Source organism: Theropithecus gelada, chromosome 14 (genome assembly GCF_003255815.1).
Source record: "Theropithecus gelada isolate Dixy chromosome 14, Tgel_1.0, whole genome shotgun sequence".
Classification (NCBI taxonomy): domain Eukaryota; kingdom Metazoa; phylum Chordata; class Mammalia; order Primates; family Cercopithecidae; genus Theropithecus; species Theropithecus gelada.
Genome location: NC_037682.1, coordinates 28,454,190 through 28,473,821, shown reverse-complemented (window position 1 = coordinate 28,473,821; position 19,632 = coordinate 28,454,190).

Below are 19,632 nucleotides of genomic sequence, written 5' to 3'. Positions count from 1 at the left end.
AACCTAACTTCTGTGGCCAGTTTCTTCACTGGCTGTTTCCCCTGAATTGCAATCATTTTGAGATTGCCTATCCTTAGCCCAAGTGAGAAAAAAGACACAGGATAAAAAGGGAGCCCTTCTTGGAAATCCATCTTGCAAATGGTTGTCAAGCCAATATGTTTTTAAAATACTCCTTTTATTATGTCACTTTTTGTTTATAAACTAAAAATAGATCATTAATTCCAACTTGTGCATTGTAAGTCTCTTTTAAGGTCAGAACCCACTTTGTCTGTCTATGTATCTATGTATCTATGTATCTATGTATCTATGTATCTATCTATCTATCTATCTATCTATCTATCTATCTATCTATCTATCTATCTATCTATCTATCTATCAATCATCATCTATCTTCCTCCACCTCATTATCTCCTTAGGTTCCCATCATTATAGATTTCTAGTCTTCATTTTAGTTAGATTAGTTCCACACTAACCATAACTATGTCTATTCCCATAGACTTAATTGTTTCCCTGGCTTGGAAAGTGCCACATCTTTGGCTTTGATCCAAAGCCTACCCATTCTTCAAAATCTATCTTAAGTCCCTCCTGTTTCATAGATTTTCCTGTCTCAACTTGAACCCTGAATGATCTCTGTATTCTCTGGACCATTAAAAGACTGAAAAACATAGAGCATAGAGTTTTAGAGGACCAACATATTGTAATATTGAAGACTCCAGAACAAAATGAGTTACAGTCTTTATAATTGTATGTCTACTTCGATGTTTAAAAGATCAAGAACATTAACCTGCAGAGGTTCAGCCTCTTTTTAATGTATTTCTAGTGGCAAGAAGATGCCAGCCCATTCCTTTGTGTTTCAGCAAGGTTTTTCTTGTCTTCCTGTTTGACTGTAGAGGTGGGGTAGAGAACAGGCTAGGTGCCTTTACATTTAGTGATGTATCACAAATTTATTGAGCAGCAATTATTTTTTAGGTATGGTACTGAACACTAGAAATGCTAAGATTTAGAAAATGTCTTTTATTTCAAGGTGCTTATAATGTATTGTGAATGTGAGCTTGATCCATAATAGTTGATCAATAGATGTTTGTGGATGAAAGAAAGAGAGGCAAGAAAACCAACTATTATCACGGAGGTTTTTTTTTTGTTTTTTTTTTTTGAGACGGAGTCTTGCTCTGTGGCCCAGGCTGGAGTGCAGTGGCCGGATCTCAGCTCACTGCAAGCTCCGCCTCCCGGGTTACGCCATTCTCCTGCCTCAGCCTCCCGAGTACCTGGGACTACAGGCGCCCGCCACCTCACCCGGCTAGTTTTTTTTGTATTTTTAGTAGAGACGGGGTTTCACCGTGTTAGCCAGGATGGTCTCGATCTCCTGACCTTGTATCACGGAGTTTTAAGAATATGATCTCTTAGATTAGATTGCCTGACTTTGAATCTTAGTTCTGATACTAGGTATTTACTGAACATTACAACATAGGCTATTAGATTTGAATGAGAAAATGCAAATAAGATGCTTAGCATAGTGTTTGACACGTAGGTTCTCCATACATGTAATGATAATGACAAAAATAAGTCTGATTCATTGGATAGAGGCATGGGCAGAATGCTATGGGAACACGGAAGAGGGTCATTCTGCTCAGACCTATGTGCAGGGAGGTTGGGAGGGACCAGTCAGTGAAGTGGCATGTGAAGGATGGCTCAGAGCAGTCAGAGCTGTGTGCTCTTATAGGAAAATGTGAATAGTGATTGAGCAAAACCAGTTGACCTTTAAAAAATTGGAAGATGGCACAAGTGTTCTTAAGCTTCGTTAGACGTGTCATCAGGAAAGTGGCATTATTCTATGAATTTCAAGGCAAGTACTACCTTCTGAGACAATAATTGACTGAAATAGTTTACCATGTACTAGCTCTGTGTTCAGTGTGGTTTTTTTTTTTTTTTTTTTTTTGTGAGGAATGTCTGAAAATATCTATAAATAAGAAGGATATAGAACCAAGGAAAACACCTGGTAACATGTCAATTGCTCACCAGCACCTGTACTTCTAAGACAGCATTAAATGCCGAGTCTGGTGGCTTTTGTCTATAGTGAGATCCTAGGCTTATTGGTAAAAAATATACTCACAAGATTAATGATAGAGGGCCAGATGGATGGTGTCTGCTTTTTAATAATCACATGTAAAGTTTTGCTGTTGCTTTTCCTTTCAGTCACTGGGAAAGAAGTTGTTATTTCTATATATTTCTGGGTAGTGTTTAATACTCTTTTTTCTGTATATCTCATTTGCTGAGTTTCAAGCAAAATGCTTTTTTAAAAGACTGAAGAGCTTTATAGGTTTATCGCAAGGCTTTTGTTGGCCCCAAATGTATAATTATTATTTAGTCAAGGCATAGAGTGCTAGCTAGCCACATTAATGTATATCATATAAAATTGATACTCAAACTCTTTAAAAGTATCTCAGAATAATGTCCATAGTGTGATCTCAATTGTAATTATGTATGCATACATACAAGTGAAGAAAAATCTTAGAGGAGTACACAATGGTGTTAGAAGTCAGTCATTCCAAGGTCTATAATTAGGTAAAGACATGGGCTTTCATTTTCATAATTTATGTGCATTTTAATTATATTAGTAGGGTAGGCTATCTGCTGTAACAAGTATACCCAAATAGGGCTGATGGCTCAAAGAACATAGAGGTTTAGTTTTTCTTTGTGTAACAAACCCAAAGCAGTTCCTAGACACTGAGGAAGGGTACAAAGAAGCTCTACCTCACACACAGTCATTCAGAGATCAATCTTCAACATGCAGCTTACAAGCTGCCCTGGATACTGATGTCACATTCAGTCCCTGGGCGTTGACACCAAGGTGGCAGAAGAAAAATGAGCATAGAAGATTATTCACTGGAGGTATGTGGTACGGTGTATGTGGTACATGGTGAAAGTGTGTCTCTGTGTGTGGGGGTGTGTGTCCGTATGTGTGTGTCTAAAGGGCAGGCTTGAAAATGGCACTTCTGCTCATATTCAATTTGCTAGAACTCAGTTATGTGACCACATCTAATTGTAAGAGAGGCTGGGAAATGGCATCTAGCTGTATTCCCAGGAAGAAGAGGACAACAAAGGTTTTGGTGAACAGCTAAAAGTTTCTACCAGAGTCAGGTTTTGTAGTGCTCCCTTCTATCTACATAGAGAGCACACTTGCCATCTTTCTTAAGGAAGATAACAAAAAGTTTCATCTAAATTCCATAGAAAATTCAAAGGCAAGGGTCCCTGGGTAATGCACAGTCTTCTTAATCATATCCAGATGTGGTCTCTAGTGGTTTGGTGACCTGCATATTAAAAAGATGCATTCTCTCTCCCCTTTCATCCCTCCACTGGCAACACACACACACACACACACACACACACAAAATAGTGGTGGACCTGCAGCAAGAAAACCACAGTAAAAACTCCCATTCAGGAATGAGAAGAGTCACTGGTTCATGGCAATGATAGAACCAGCTGGTTGAGCTTTGTGAAGTCCCCCTTTCCTGATGGTAGGGAAAGTTCCTGAAATAAATCCTGATTCTGCCATCCTGGAGGAAATCCCGTGTCTACTGAATGACCCTGGTTCCCTGCTGTAGGTGCATCTTCCTTGTCCATTATCCTCCATGACCCTGCGTGAATTGAGAACCAGGAATGTACCCTCCTCAGGGGTTGCACGGTACTCTCATCTTGCTTTCTGCTGTGCCAATAACAGGGCCTGCCTAAGAATTCTTTAAAGGCTTGAATAGTTAAAGCCTTTTCAGTTTAGGCACAGGATTATTTGGCAATATCAGTTCCTTAAATATTTAGTTGCCTGGTAATCTATTTGCTTTCAGTGAGTTTCATGTGAGTGTAACCGTACCTAAATTCTTTCCTAAGACACAATGCTTAAACCTTTTCTCTTTCCTCATTTCCCAACCCAGTGCCTCTCTCCCTCAACTTACTGGTGGTTCTTTGTCAGCCATTTGAAACTACGGGCTTAGGTGGAAAGGAGACATATTTAATATGGTGCTTGCCATACTGTTAAATACCTCTGTTTAACTAATGGAAATTGATGGAGGCTTCAAGGCGTATTTTCAGTCTCATTTCCTATGATTTGTTGTTCAGTAGTGGTTAAATTTTTCAGTTCTGCAAAGCCTGATTTTCTGGACATTCTCCATTATCTTTCATTTCTGCTTGCAAATCAACCAATTCTTTCTTGAACTCATTTATTTCTTGTAAATCCTTCCTAAATGCAACAAGTAATAGTCAACATACTCTCCTAACATCTCTTTTCTGATCACTTACCCCATAGCTACAAGCATGGGAGGCACCTGGCTTGCCTTCCAAGACAGGTTTTACCAAATTCTTTGTCACCATATATCATGGGTCTCCAACTGTTGAGCCTCTGTTAAGAGTTTCCCCACCCCATGCTACTTGGTCACTAAGCCATTGCCCCGTATGTTAGAGTTTTGTTATGGCACTATGCCACTTGAAGGCATATATTTCTGTATAATTAAAGAGGGTGAATTTCTATGACAAAAATACACTAGTCCATCAACAAATATTGGATAAAGAGAATGGGGATACATATATACACAATGGAATACTATGCAGCCATAAAAAGAAATTGTTACAGGAGTTATGAAGACATTATTTTAGGCAGATAGAGAGCAAAAGAGGTCCTTGGGAAGTTTTTATTTCTTTTAAAGCAGCTCCAGAAACGTTTCTTGTCTAGCAGGAAAGCCCCAGCTCTTAGAGCTGGGCAGGCCAGCTTTGATATGCAGATGCCGGGCCATTAGAAACTGGGTCCACCCAAACCTGGTGATTCCTGCTGTCTTCTTCTTGCCCTTGCCCCTAAGTGTGCCTGGCAACGTGGCCACCCCTACATATCCCCACGTGTGTAGAACATCATGGCACCCTGTATTTGCATATAAACAGGTCACAGTGGGAGGGCCCATTGCATATAAACAGGTCACAGTGGGAGTGACATTTCACGTGTCAGTTCTTGGCTATGTGAATGACACACCTGGTTAAACCAATCCTCTGGGCCCTATGGAAACCAGACACCGCCTCCTCCAGCATCCCAATATAAGCAGCCACTTTTCTACCGCACATGGGGTTTTATTTTGTTGGAATCCCCCCTCCCTCTGTCTGTGTACAGGCGACCTGTTTTCTTCTTCCTTCCTTCTTTCTTGCCTGTTAAACTTTTCCCTCCTTAAAACCACTCCACATGTGCCCATGTCATTAATCCTATCAGCCAGACCCTAGTGTTCCTCCAGTCATCAGAGCTGTATCAGAATGAAGTCATGTCTTTTGAAGCAACATGGATGGAACTGAAGGTCATTATCTTAAGTGAAGCAAGCCAGACAGAGTCAAATATTGCATGTTCTCGTAACTGGGTACTAAAACAAGTGTACACATGGATGTAGAGAGTGGAGCTATAGACAGTGGAGACTCAGAAGGCTGAGATGGAGATGGATGATGAGAAATTACCTCATGGGTACAATGTACATTATTTGGGTGATAAATACCCTAAAATCCCTGACCTGACCGCTATCCAATCTATGCATGTAACAAAATTGCATTTGTACTCCATAAATGTTTATAACTAAAAAACTCTTAAGTTAGCTATTGTGTTATATACAAACACCATAGAATCTTCTTTCTTGTTTAGGTAAATAATCTAGGCTTGCTCCAGTTTAGCATGGGATGGGCTATGCTTGTCACAGTCATTCAGGAATCCAGGCTGATGGAGTCTCTGCCATCTTCAACATATAGCTTTCAAAATGATCCTTGGCATTGTCATCCAACAACAAAGGAGGTCAGTGAGACCAAAAAAATTGCCTGAGAAGTAGAACAGGCTGATGCATGTCTTCCACCACTTTTTGCTAACATCCCATTGCCTAAAACTTAGTCCCATGGCCTCAACCAAACTCAAGAGAGGCTGCAGAATTTGTTTAGGCCCTATGCCCAGGTAGAGGAGAGCATGTATTTATATATATATAAAAAATATTTATATTTTTATATAAAAATTTTAAATTTTTAGATTTTTAAATTTAATTTTTTAAAATAAATTATTTAAAATAAAATTTTAAAATTTAAATTTTAAAATTTTATAAAAAATTATTTTATATTTTTATATATAAAATATATATTTTATTATATAAATATGTATATTTGTATTATTATATATCCAGTTGAAGCTGGAGTGCATGATCTCGGCTCACTGTAACCTCTGCATCCTAGCTTCAGGTGATTCTCATGCTCAGCCTCCAGAGCAGCAGGGAATACAGGCGTGCACCACCACACCTGGCTAATTTTTTGTATTTTTACTAGGGACGGGGTTTTGCCATTTTGCTCAGGCTGGTCTTGAACCCTTGGGTTCAAGTGATCCACCCACCTCGGCCTTGCAAAGTGCTGGGATTACAGGCATAAGTCACTGCATCTAGCCACGAGAATGTAGATTTTAATCAGCAAGTGACAAATATTGTTTGAATTTTTTAAAATCCTGTATTTCTGTAATAAAACCAAATAATTGTATTTGTTTTTCTTATCTTCTGTTTCAGCAACTTTGCTACTTGTAATTTATTCTAGAAAAACAATTTGACAAGTGAGCATTGATATGTGTGCAAGGATGTACTGCAGAATTATTTGTAAGAGAGGGAAAATTGGAAATAGCCTAAGTGATAAATCCTCAGGAACTGGCTACTAATGTACCCATTAGGACAATGATGTGAAGAACTGTACTCATTGATATTCAAATATGTTGATATCATATCAAGTGAGCAAAGGAGATCATAGAACAATATGTCTGGTGTGACTTTTATCTTACATATTTGTGTTATGCATTAAAGTTTTGGAAAATATCAATAATGGTGATTCATAGATGGTTATATTATGGGTAATTTTAGTTTCTTTTCTATTTTTCTTTACAGTATTATTTATGTTTTGTATAGTAAATGTAGATACTTTGGTAATTAAAAAGTCAATATTGTTGATACCACAAGTATCGACAACGTATTTGCACGATTCTGCATCCTGTGTCCCAGTGTGGAGACCCTTTCCCTGTGTAGTCATAGCTGTTAGTTAGGAAAGTAGCTATTTAATTGGAATTTCCTGGGTTGCTCTATGTTTTGCTTATTCAGGTGTTCTCCAAAATTTTCCTCTGCACCCAACAGTAATATAGCTCTTTATAAAACACTTTCACATAACTTCATTTAATTCCTATAATAACCCAAATAAATAAGCAGTTACTCCTATTCAGAAAAATGAAGTGACTTTGCTATTGTCATACCTAGTGAGAGCTGGGGCCAGGCCTTAGTTGAGCCCAGTTTTTCTTTGTGTGGACTTGGCTTACTCCACCCTGGTTGTTCTCAACTCTGGCAACATCTTCGTATCACTTGGGAAATTTACCAGTTCTTTGGTCTGTCCCCTGAATAAGTAAAGAAAAAATGTCTCTCTCTTTATCTATCTATCTATCTATCTATCTATCTATCTATCTATCTATCTATCTATCTATCTATCTATCTATCTTCTATATCTATCTGTCTATCTATCTATCTATCATCTATCTATAGTTTATATATTGTCATTGTTGTTACTATTTTATTACTAGTTGTCTTTTTGATAGTTTTAAATGGTTTTCATATATTATCTCACACACACACACACATATATATATACTCCTTAAGTGATTCTAATACATAGTCAGCTTAAGGACATGTGTCCTATGCTAGGCTGACAAAGGGACTGAACTCTCAGGGGCCTGTGTCATGGGAGATGGGGACTTGTTCTTCTGCATCATTGCCAATCATTGGTGGAGGAGAAACACTGAGAGGTAAGGTAGGTGTGGTAGCCTGGCAGGGAAAAGGAGAGAATATTAAGTCTTGTGACTTGCAGCTAAGCAAAAGAGTAAAGAAAAAGAAAAAGTCAGGGTGCTCACTTAGGCCTGAGTGGAGGCACCAGCAGCTTAAGATTTCTTTCTGAAGATTCTGGACCAGGCCAAGGCAAATCTGTAGGAAAGAGATTCCTTTCTCCTTCCAGTGTCCTCCTTCCCTCTGCTGGTGCTTACACTTCCCTCCTCCACCGCTCCCCACACTCCCAATATCAGGTCATTGACATCAGGTCAGTCCCTTAATACTTCTGTCTTCCTTAGTCATCTTTTTTACTTCTATCTGAACTTGCTCTCAGGTAATTCACAAGGTGAAGATTCCACATACCAATTTATACTAAAGTACTATTGATTGATGATACCTTATTATTGTCTTCTTTCTCAAGAGTATTTGTAGATTAATAAGGCTTAATCAGAGAAATGACTTTAAGATCAGACATGAGGAAAGATACATACTTTTTTTTTTTTTTTTTTTTTTTTTTTTTTTGAGACGGAGTCTCGCTCTGCCGCCCAGGCTGGAGTGCAGTGGCCAGATCTCAGCTCACTGCAAGCTCCGCCTCCCGGGTTCACGCCATTCTCCTGCCTCAGCCTCCCGAGTAGCTGGGACTACAGGCGCCCGCCACTGCGCCCGGCTAGTTTTTTGTATTTTTTAGTAGAGACGGGGTTTCACCGTGTTAGCCAGGATGGTCTCGATCTCCTGACCTTGTGATCCGCCCGTCTCGGCCTCCCAAAGTGCTGGGATTACAGGCTTGAGCCACCGCGCCCGGCCTGGAAAGATACATACTTTTAAGGGATACTTTGGACAAGGAAGACATCATGGTGGCTCATTGTATTATATATGGCATGTTACCTTTTGTCCTTCAGCTCCCAGTGGGTGGGGGGAGCTGTTCATTTATTTATTCATCACATATATAGTGAACTTTGTCTATAGATAGACATAGGGGCATAGGGGGACACAGCAATGAGCAAAATAGAAGAAAGTCCCCACCCCTATGGAGCTTACATTTTAGTGGAGAAAACAGGTAGTAAAGAAAAAAGCAAAATACATGGTATGTTATGTAGTGATAAAAGTGATGGAGAAAAATAAAGCAAATGACGGGTATAGAATCAGAGGAGGCTGGCTGCACAGGCCTCAGTGAGCAGAGACAAGGAAGTAAAAGAGGATGCTATGTCAATATCTGGCAGGACAGCATTCAAGAAAGAGGGAACAGTAAGTGTAAAGACCCTGAGGTGGCAGTGTTTCAGATGTGTTTCATAAAGAGCAGGTGTCATCATGGCTGGACTAGAGTAAGTGAAAGGGGATGGAGTAGGAGGCTAGGTCAGAGATGATAGTGGGGTCAGATCATTAAGGGCCTGGAGGACATTGTATAAGTGTTGACTTTTACCCTGGCTGGGACTAAGAGACATTGGAGGATATTGAGAAGTTGAGTATTGAATGAAGGGGCTCAGGTCAGATTTGGAGGGACCTATCAAGAGGTAATCACAGGGATCCTGCAATAGATGGTGACTTGGGCCAGGGTGATATAGAGGACATAGTGAGAAGTGGTTGATTTCTGGATGTATTTTGAAGGTAGTAGCAACAACTTCTAATGGAGTAGGTGTATAGTTTGAGGGTAAGTGAGGCATGAAGAATGACCAATAGCTTCTGGAAGGATGGAACTGACATAAGCCGAGATGGAGAAGACCGTGGCTAGTGTGGGTTTCAGAGCAAGGATGAAGAACTCATTTAACACTGTATTGAGTTTGGACTTGTGAAATTTGAGAGTCTGTTAGATATTGAGGGGAAAGCAATGAGGAAGCATTTGGATATAGGATATGTGAGCTTGGATTTCAGGGTGATATCTGGGCTGGAGATCTAAATTTGGGAAGGGTGCCTATGTCAAGAAATCCAGATAGGTGCCAAATAGCAGAGTATGTAAGCACAGGCTCTGAAGCCAGATTGCCTGGGCTGTACTCTTGGCACATAATCTAAACTTTGAGTACTCAGTTGCCTCATCTGTAAAATGGAGAAAATAATTACAGTATCTAATTTAGGAGTTGCTGTGATAAATACGTTAGTAAATATATTTAAGTTATATAGGTAAAAGTCTGGCAACTGGGGAGTGCTGAAAATGTTAACTGTTTTCATTGTTGTTGCTATTTTATTACTAGTTGTCTTTTTGATGGTTTTAAATGCTTTTCATATATTATCTCATTTGATCCTCATTAGAAACTCATAAGGTAGATATTCCTTTTCTTATCACAAATGAGGAAACTAAGGCACAGAGAGGATAAATCACTTGCCCAAGAAGATCCAGTTAGGAAGTGGATCAAGGAATATTTGAGCCTACATCTATTTGCCCCCTAAGACTGGGCAATTAATCATGTTTATAAATAGTAAAATTTGGTCTTGTGTGCAGGTCAAGACATCAGAAGATTAGAGTTGTAGCTCATATAAATAGCCAAACTAGGAACTCAATGAGTTTAAACTCAATATAATTCTGTGAACAAAGCAACAGGATAATTCAAAATGTCAATGTGACATTCTGTTCCACAGTAAATTAGTAAGATGTGACTGGAGGCCTTTCTCGTCAAGGCTGTAACAATCGCAAGCCATACTTTCTCTCCCCTTTAATCTCATGCTATGACAATAGGCAATCAGTGGAAACATCCTTCAAATATCAGCTGAGTCCTTTTCATACTCAAAGGTGGCATATTGGCAGCATCCACTTTTGTTCATTTCCGTTGGAAGATGTAGCTTTAAACACTATGATGTGATGAAATGAGCAATGTAAAAACAGAGGCAGTTTTCTATAATTAATTTGGTATTGATAGAAAACACTTTGATCCTCTTCTCATTTTTTTCATTGCTGAAATGATGGTCAGTTAGATGATCTGAGTGACTTTGAGGCATGGGTGAAAAGCTGGGAGGTCCCAGCAAGTATTTAAGCCATCTGATAAAGTCCATCGGGTCACCCTGGAGATTACTCCTCATGTTTCAGAATCCTTTAATTTTGGACATTTCTTTAGCTACAGATTCTTGGTTTCCAGTCTTGAACATGGCTTTGGGCACCTTCTCCATTTGATCTTGGTGCTACCTGCTGGATCCCACCTAGACCAGCCCAGTATCCCTGTTCTGTGGATTATGTTCAGAACCAGCTCCATACTAGCAACTTCCTGGTACTCATCTAGCAACTGGCACTTTGAAAATCTAAATTCTGTTTCCTTAAGGTGACTAAGGAGAGAGAACATCCCCATGGGTGAGATTTGTTGCAACTTGTTGCCGTAATTCTTCTATTAAGAGAGATGAGAGGCCTCTTAGCCAAAACTACAAGGAAACTGAAACTGCCATTTGCACCTGGCAAGTGTCTTTATTATTTACAGTATGGACCTATCTATACTCAGGATGAAGTTTCAGCCTTTTCTTTTCCTGAAAGGTGAGGTTTAGAGGGCACCTTTAGCCCAGGCATGTGTGCAGACATGTCCTCAGAGCACATGAACACATGAAATACCAGAACTCATTGAAATGTGGCATGGAAAATGCTCACTGTTCAAACTGGAAACCTGGATCCATCTATCTGTAATTCTCTATTTGTTTTATTATTCACATCAAAACCATCAGTGGCCATCACCATCTCTTTCTCTAAAAATATGTCTTTTATCTGCCCACTTTTCTCCATCTCTTCTGCCTGCTACCCTAGTCTGTGTCTCCATTATCTCTTATTGGCTGTCCTGTAATAACCTCCTAGGTGGTGTTTCTACTTCCACTTGTGTGTTCCCACACATTATTTTCCTCAGGGCAGTTAAAGTAAACTTGCAAATCATAGACCAGATCATCTGACTCCTCTGCTTTAAAGCACTGGCTTCCCAAAAGATCCTATATGATCTGGTGCCAGCCTATTCCACTGACATCACCTAGTCCCACTCTCCCCTCGGTCACCAGGCTGAACCACAGGACTTTGTTCATGGAATAGGACAAGCTTGTTTCAACCCCAAGGCCTTTGTAGCTCCTATTTTTTCTGCCAAAAAGTTCTTTGCTGGGGTCTTCCTAGCTTGGAAGAACCTTCTTAGTTGAGAGGTTATTGCCTATTTATTCTATCTAAAGTAGTCCTTTTCTGTCCCTTCATCATGTCTGTTTATAGAACAAGTACTTATTGGATGCCTGCTATGTTTCAGATACTGGGAATAACTCAGCAAACAAGACCAACATAAATTCCTGCCTTCGTGTGCTTTACATTCTAGTGTCCCATCAGGATGTTTAAATTTCTTCATAGCACTGACCTCTATTTGAGTTATATATTGGTTTGCTTGTTTTAGTCTTTCTCTCTATAGCCCACCCTTGGACAGACTGGGAAGAATAAATCAGTTTTGGTTTTGCAGCATGTCCATGGTAATCTGTCTCAGGAGGCAGACATTGGAAGAATCTGTAGACATAAAGAATCAGAGTGGGAAGAGTTTATTGTCCTTTTTTGTTACTTCCTCCTTTGCTTAGAAGAACATTTTGAGCATGAGTATGCTTAGACATAGTCTAAGATGATACTTGTCAAATATAGTTCATAGATGGCATCATTAATACAATTTAGAAACAATAGTGCCCCTACCCCTTTGTCTACTGACTGTTGAATTTTGCTCCATAGGATACAATTTTCAGATACTGTCTTTCTCTGTATTGTGGTTTATGTATAACAGTTACCTGGTAATTCAGATTTTGAAGCCCTACCTCTAAAGAGTCTGATTATTAGGTCTAAGGTAGAACCCAGGAGCCTGTCTGCATTTTTAAGAAGTACTCCAGGTGACTCCATAGTCGGTTTGTGGACTGTAATCTGTAAAATACTTTGTAGAGCATAGCCTGATACTGTAAACAAGGACTTTCTATGGTCCCGTGTGCCAGAGAATGTGCATTTGTAGAATCTCCTAAATTTAGGTGACTGTGTGACGAGGTTTGCCTGGGATGGTCCTGGTGTCTGTTCATTTTCCCAGCGTAATTATTAATAATGACCGTTCTAACTATCAAAAGTGTCACAAGTCGAATGGTACATTTAATGGTAACTCTGTATGTATGGAACTCTTACCCAAGAGGCTATTGTAAGAAGCTTCCTTGTTGGTGATAAAAAGGTAGGCTTATCTGAAATGGATAAAGGGGGGATCTGTCCACCTGGTCTAGGTCTTCTATCATGGAATTTTTGAACTATATCCAGACTATGAAAGAGCAGTTCCTTACGTTCTAGGGATTCCAGTTCCTGCTTCCTCCTTATCTGATATTCCTCCTTGTCTGATATTCCTCCTTGTCTGATAGTCCTCCTTTTGTGATATTCCTCTGCCAGACTTACCATGGAAAGTCACGTTTTTGCCTATGCCTGTGCTGTCCGATACTGTAGCCAACAGGAGTATATGTCTATTTAAATGAAAATTTACATGAATTAACATAAAATGAAATTTAAAATTCAGTTTTTTAGTTTTGCCATATTTCAAATGCTCACTAATCACAGGTGGCTAATGGCCGATGTTATGGACAGTGAGTTATAGAAAATCTCATCATCATAGGAAGTTTCTGTTGGACAGCACTAGCCTAATTTGTGTTTCCGTATTTTTTACCCACTCGATTTGTATCCAGTATTTTTTGCAGTTATGACTTGGGAGAAATCAGAAAAATAATGCTTTTAGAAGTTGTATTACAGATTGTCTAATACAATCTCTTAATATCATTTATATTTAAGTGTATTAAGTAACCCTAGCTAATTGCTTGCTATCAAATTATCCATCTGCAAAATGGGATCACAACAGCTCTTCCTCAGAGTGACACTGAGGCAGCCTTCCAGCACACGCAGATGCCAGCTACTGAGCAAATAGCATCTCATGTCATTAAATGGTACACTGACTTTGACATGTTGCTATAAACTCCTTATCATAATTCATTATGAATGTGTTAGGGAAATTGACTTAAAGCAGCTATATCAAAATAGCCATGAGTATGTTTGAGTCCAAAGGTGAATTACACATTCTATTTCATTATCTCGTTAACAGTAGGTTCCCTTAATGAGATGCTTTCTATTTCAGATGGTGGTGTAACATGGCTAGTACTTGAAAACTTTGAAGAGTCCTTAAGTGATGCTGTTTGCAGCCCTTCAGTTCTGTTCGACACCTCCAAAGGAAATGGTAAACCCTGTTGCTGTCTGTCCATTTGGTTTGATGTGACTGATGCTCTGGCCTTCTTCCAAAAAAAGATTTTTTAGTTCAATACTCTTCCTTCCATGGAACACCTTCTCTATAGGATGGTGGATCCATTCCTCTGGGAGAATGCTTTGAGATATGTGTGTTGTGCATGAAAGACAGTACATGAAACACTTGTTTGATCACTGGTTTGGACTTCACTTTCATTTTGGTGGATGTGTGAAGAGAAGGGCTTGGGCAAATGCCTATAGGCAGGAGAATAATAATAAATGTGTTCTCATTATGAACTCATGTATTACGTACCTACTATACCCAGCGGCACATTTGCTTTCAAGAATCCTACAAGAAAATTATAATTTTCTCCTTGTATGGGTGAAGAAACAGGCTCAGAGAGAGAAAGTAAATATCTCTGGTTGTACAAAAGGGATTCAGGATTCTTACCTGAGTTGTTTGGCTTCAGAGCCCCCATTCTATCTACTATATTATTCTGCTTTACTTGTACAGTAAAATGCATTTAGATCTATTTTCTTATTTGATACTGCATTCTGTTAGGTGGAATGGCAGGTATCAATATCCCTGTTGCTTAGATAGATCCTCCATCCAAGTGGAGCAGTGAGTTGCCCGAGGTCAAACAGCAAGTATGAATGTCTGAGGCTCCTATACACACTTAGCCTGATAGATAGGGAAACCGTCAAAACACCAAAATAAATAGGAAATATTGCTGGAAGCTGGTAGCATTCTGTCCCTAAGCCATGATTTGGAATGCAGCAGAAACTCTTGTCAAGCCGGCACACTTTGTGTAATGAAACATTTGTCCTGTATGTTTCAATGGGATCTCGGGAGCTCTTCTACTTCTGTGTCACAGAATGGCATTTCATAGGACTTTCTGGAAAAATAGAAGAGTGTTTAAACACCAAATAGCATCTGAGAGGGATCCAGAGACCAGTGATTAAAGACACATGCTAAACGCCCTGGGAATGCTGATTTCAGGAATTCTGGGATGCAAAATGAGTGTCAAAATTGAGGCATAAATCTTTGCTGGCTCACCGAGAGGAAGTTACTTCTACTCAGCTGTGTAAACAACCATGTTGGAAATGCCAGAAGAAATGAAATCCTTTTTTGGAGAGGGGCTATTAAAAAGACAGTACTAATAGTAAAATTAGAAATGCATTAGCTTTGTTGTACGAGATCTGTGACAGCATCAATTTTTGGCACCAGAGTAGTCTCTTATGCACATAGGGATAGAACAGTTGACAGGTTTATGATCTTCCTCCATAAAATGGTTATTGCCTCTTGATTCCTCTACCTATATATCACACAGTTCATAAATTGATTTACAAATCTCATAATATCAAATGTCTGTTCTGATCAGCCCATCAGCCTTTTTAATATTTATATAATTTTCTTTGAAAGATCTTGGTTAAATTATTTCCTGGTTTTGGAGCTGGGGCAGTGATGGTGTAGAGTGACTCAGAGAAGCCTGTGGAGACTGACTGACAGATTTAGTGGCCACTGAGAAAAACAATTGGGTTATACTTGAGAGATGCACTGCGATGAAATGTAACACTGTCACTTGTTTGATCTTGACAGTTTTTGGGAAAGCTATTGAATGCTGTGCCAAAAGTATGACCGTGGTGATATTTGGATTGCAGGGGCCTATGAAGTGGGAACTTGTAGTCATCAAAGGCAAAACAATTTAAAAGGGTATTACCTATGTCAAGTCTCATGTAACCAGCTTGCTGTGTATTTCACATCATGATGCAAAAAATCATATAAGGCATATGTAGGAAGTCAGGCCAGAGGAGGTACTCAGGGATGTTTAATGTAGAACATTTTGAAGCCAAAGATTTGGAATTCTGTTTCAGACACCTTTCTTGTACTGTTCATGTATTCCATCATTCATTCGTTCATTCATAACTTTGTAATGGGAGGGGCTACATTATTAGTTTTTTTTTTTTAGACGGAGTCTTGCTCTGTCACCTAGGCTGGAGTGCAATCGCACAATCTTGGCTCACTCACTGCAGCCTCTGCCTCCCAGGTTCAAGTGATTCTCCTGCCTCAGCCTCCCAAGTAACTGGGTTTACAGGCACCCACCAACATGCCCAGCTTACTTTTGTATTTTTAATAGAGATGGGGTTTCATCATGTAGGTCAGGCTGGTCTCTAACTCCTGAGCTCAGGTGATCCACCTGTCTTGGCCTCCCAAACTGCTGGGATTACAGGCATGAGCCACCGTGCCCATCTTGCATTATTAATTTTTTAGGGCAAATAGATGTCATTTGACAGGAATACATCAATATGAAATATTCAGCATCCTATCTACTTATAGTAGCAGGAAATGCAGTTTTTCCTCTGAGAATTCTCTTCTTGTAATAAGTACAAGAACCTCAGGATGCTAAGTTAATCCAGATGGTCAGTCCAGGTTCAGTCTTTCTGACCACAGGCCTGTTCTCTACTGTGCATGCAACTGCTGCCTAGTGCTTCATAGAAAGGCTGACTACCGCAGGGGTCAGTCCACAGGGCTTGAGGGAAGACTGACTTGTGGCAGAATGTGAAAAGGATTGGAAGAAAAATCAGTCCAAAGTAATACTCAGGTACAGGTGCGTAATGCCAGCCTTGACTCAGGAGAACGGTTTCTCTAGCCAGACTTTTCAATTAGCTCGACACATTGTCTGAGACTTATAAGTACATATGTTGCTCAAATATATGGTTTGGAGATGGTCTGAGCTCAGCCTTTTGGCAAATCCAAAAACGATGTCTTGGCACAGATTTATGGTGATTTTTATCTCAAGAGTCTTGTTAGATATTTCCTGCTAATAGGCCTCAATCAGGGACACCCTAGGTCTTCCCCCACATGTTTTGATTCTTGAATACTTTTGCACCTTAGAGGGAAGAGAACAATCTTGATACTACCTCTCAGAGACCCTTTCTGCTCTTATGCACATTTTCATCCCTTCTTGCAAACTTCAGGTTTCACATTTCAGTTAGTATAGGGGAAAGGTGAAATGCTATCCATCAACAGAGCTGGATTCTACCCTCCCTTCAAAATAAAGGGCAGAGGGGTCCTGCTTTGCTAGTCACTCACCTACATCTACTGTGTGCCCGAGGTTCTGTTAGGGCCCCATTGTTGGCAAACTAAATAATGTTTTATTGGAACATGGCCAAGTCTATTCCTTTACTATTGTATATAACTGCTTTCACCCTACAGTGGCAGAGGTAAGTAGTTGCTATGAAGCCCATGTGTGACCTGCAAAGCCTAAAATATTTACTATTTGGCATTTTGCAGAAAAAAGCTTGGATACCTGTGTTAGGGACTGGGCATTCAGAAATGAAAACACATTACTGTGCTCACGGGGGAGGCAGCATCCTGAGAGTTATAATGGAGTGAAGAACCCAGAGCGCTTGTAAGATACAGCATAGAGTGTTACCTCTGCCTCGGGCCTGGGAAAGGTTCCCCAAGGAGGCCACATTTAATCTGGGTCTTGAATTTAGACTTAGCTTTCAACATGTGGAAAAACGTGAGGCATGCAACAGCATCCAGGCGGTGAGAATACTTTGTGCAATGGCCGGAATCATTATACTGTTCTGGGGAAACTCAGGGTAGCTGGAATGTAGGTGTGGAGGGTGATGAAGCTGGAGGTGAGCTGCAGGTTGATCAGCACACTTGGCTAGTACTAGCAGAGAGCCTGGGAAGCTGCACATGGGCTTTTGATGGGTTCTGGCAAGTGGAGGAGGAATTTCAGCAAAGTCACATTGGATCCATCCTTTGGAAAGATTGCCACTTCTGCTGGATTGCAAAGGAGCAAGACTAGAGCCAGGGAAACATTAAAAGACCTGCTTAGGCCAGGCATGGTGGCTCACGCCTGTAATCCCAGCACTTTGGGAGGCCGAGGCGGGTGGATCACTTGAAGTCAGGAGTTCGAGACTAGCCTGGCCAACATGGTGAAACCCCATCTCTACTAAAAATACAAACATGAGCTTGGCGTGGTAGAGGGTGCCTGTAATCCCAGCTATTTGGGAGGCTGAGGCAGGAGAATTGCTTGAACCTGGGAGGCGGGGTATGCAGTGAGCCAAGATTGCACCATTGTGCTCCAGCCTTGGTGACAGGAGTGAAACTCAGTCTCAAAAAGAAAAAAAAAGATCTACTTAAAATGTACACATTCTCTGTTGTTCAAAGGCAGCTCAGTTGTCTGTCTCCTTCAAATAAGTTATCTATTACACTGGTACTATGTCCTGGTTGTGAATACTTTAATGCCAGGTGTGATGGTTAATTTTATGTGTCAACTTGACTGGGACATAGGGTGCCTAGATTAAATATTATTTCTTGGTATGTCTGTGAGAGTGTTTTCAGGTGAGATTAGCATTTGAACCAGTGGGCTAAGGAAAGCAATTGGCCCTCCCCAGTGTAGGTGGGCATGATCCAATCCATTGAGGGCCTGAATAGAGCAAAAAGTCAGAGGAATGGGGAATTTACTCTCTCTGCCTGACTACTTGAGCTGGAACGTCAGCCTTCTTTAACTGGAACTTACATCATAAGCTCTCTGGTTCTCAGAACTATACCACTGGCTTCCTGGGTCTTCAGATAATGGGACTTCTCAGCCTCCATAATCATGTGAGCCAATTCCTTATAATAAATTACATATCTATGTATCTCATTAGTTCTGTTTCTCTGGAGAACCCCAACTAATACACCAGGTTTGTTTGCATTCAATGCAAGGACCCTCAAAAGCACTATTCTAATGGGTCTTTCTATTGAATTAAATCTTAGCAAAGAGACCTTCTCCATGAAGCTATCTCCTTCCTTTCCAAGCCATATTGCATACATTCCTATTTTATATTTATTTTATTTTGCTCTGATTATGATTACTTACACCTTTGCTTACCACAATGCCAGGTGCATAGGAGGTACTCAGGTTTATATTTGATGATTGGAAGAATGACAGAATGTGGCTAAGCACTCTCTTGGTAGTCTGCAGAGCCAAACTGGGTAATAGGAGAGTCTGAACAGACTGTCAAATGTGCCTCAAGGGGTAGGAGCTCTCATTGAACAAGGGTTAAGTGAAGTACAGAAATTATCTCATTCTTAGTTCTCTCCTTTGAGTTCCCTTACCCTGTCCCCCAACCACCACCACCACAAAAAGGTACTGAGGAAAGTCTGCTTGACTATGTGGGACTCATTAAAAGTCATTTGCAATTTGATTGACATACTCTGGTTGGATTCCGTTTCTTTCTCTTTTTATTTTGGAAGATCTGCATCTTATTTTTGTGCTACCCGCAAGTTTCTCATGTTCACTTGCATGGACGTCTGTGTGGTAGGCATCTGTTCTGAAGTTGTGGTTGGAGGGATGCAGTTGGAAAGTTGTGTGGATGGAGGGCATGGGTTTCAAGAATTATGCTTAGCTTCAGCTGGTACACACAAAAGTAGTCCTATGGTAGGGTAGGTAGAACATGAAGCACCTTCATCTTGGTTGGCAAATAACTGCTGCCTCTCTCAAGTCTTTCTGCCATTCAGACTGCCTTTTCCACTCATCCCTGGAATTTCCTTGATATGCCTGCATTCTGTCATCTAAATGGTTAATGATTAGCAGGTTTGTCTGAAGGACATCC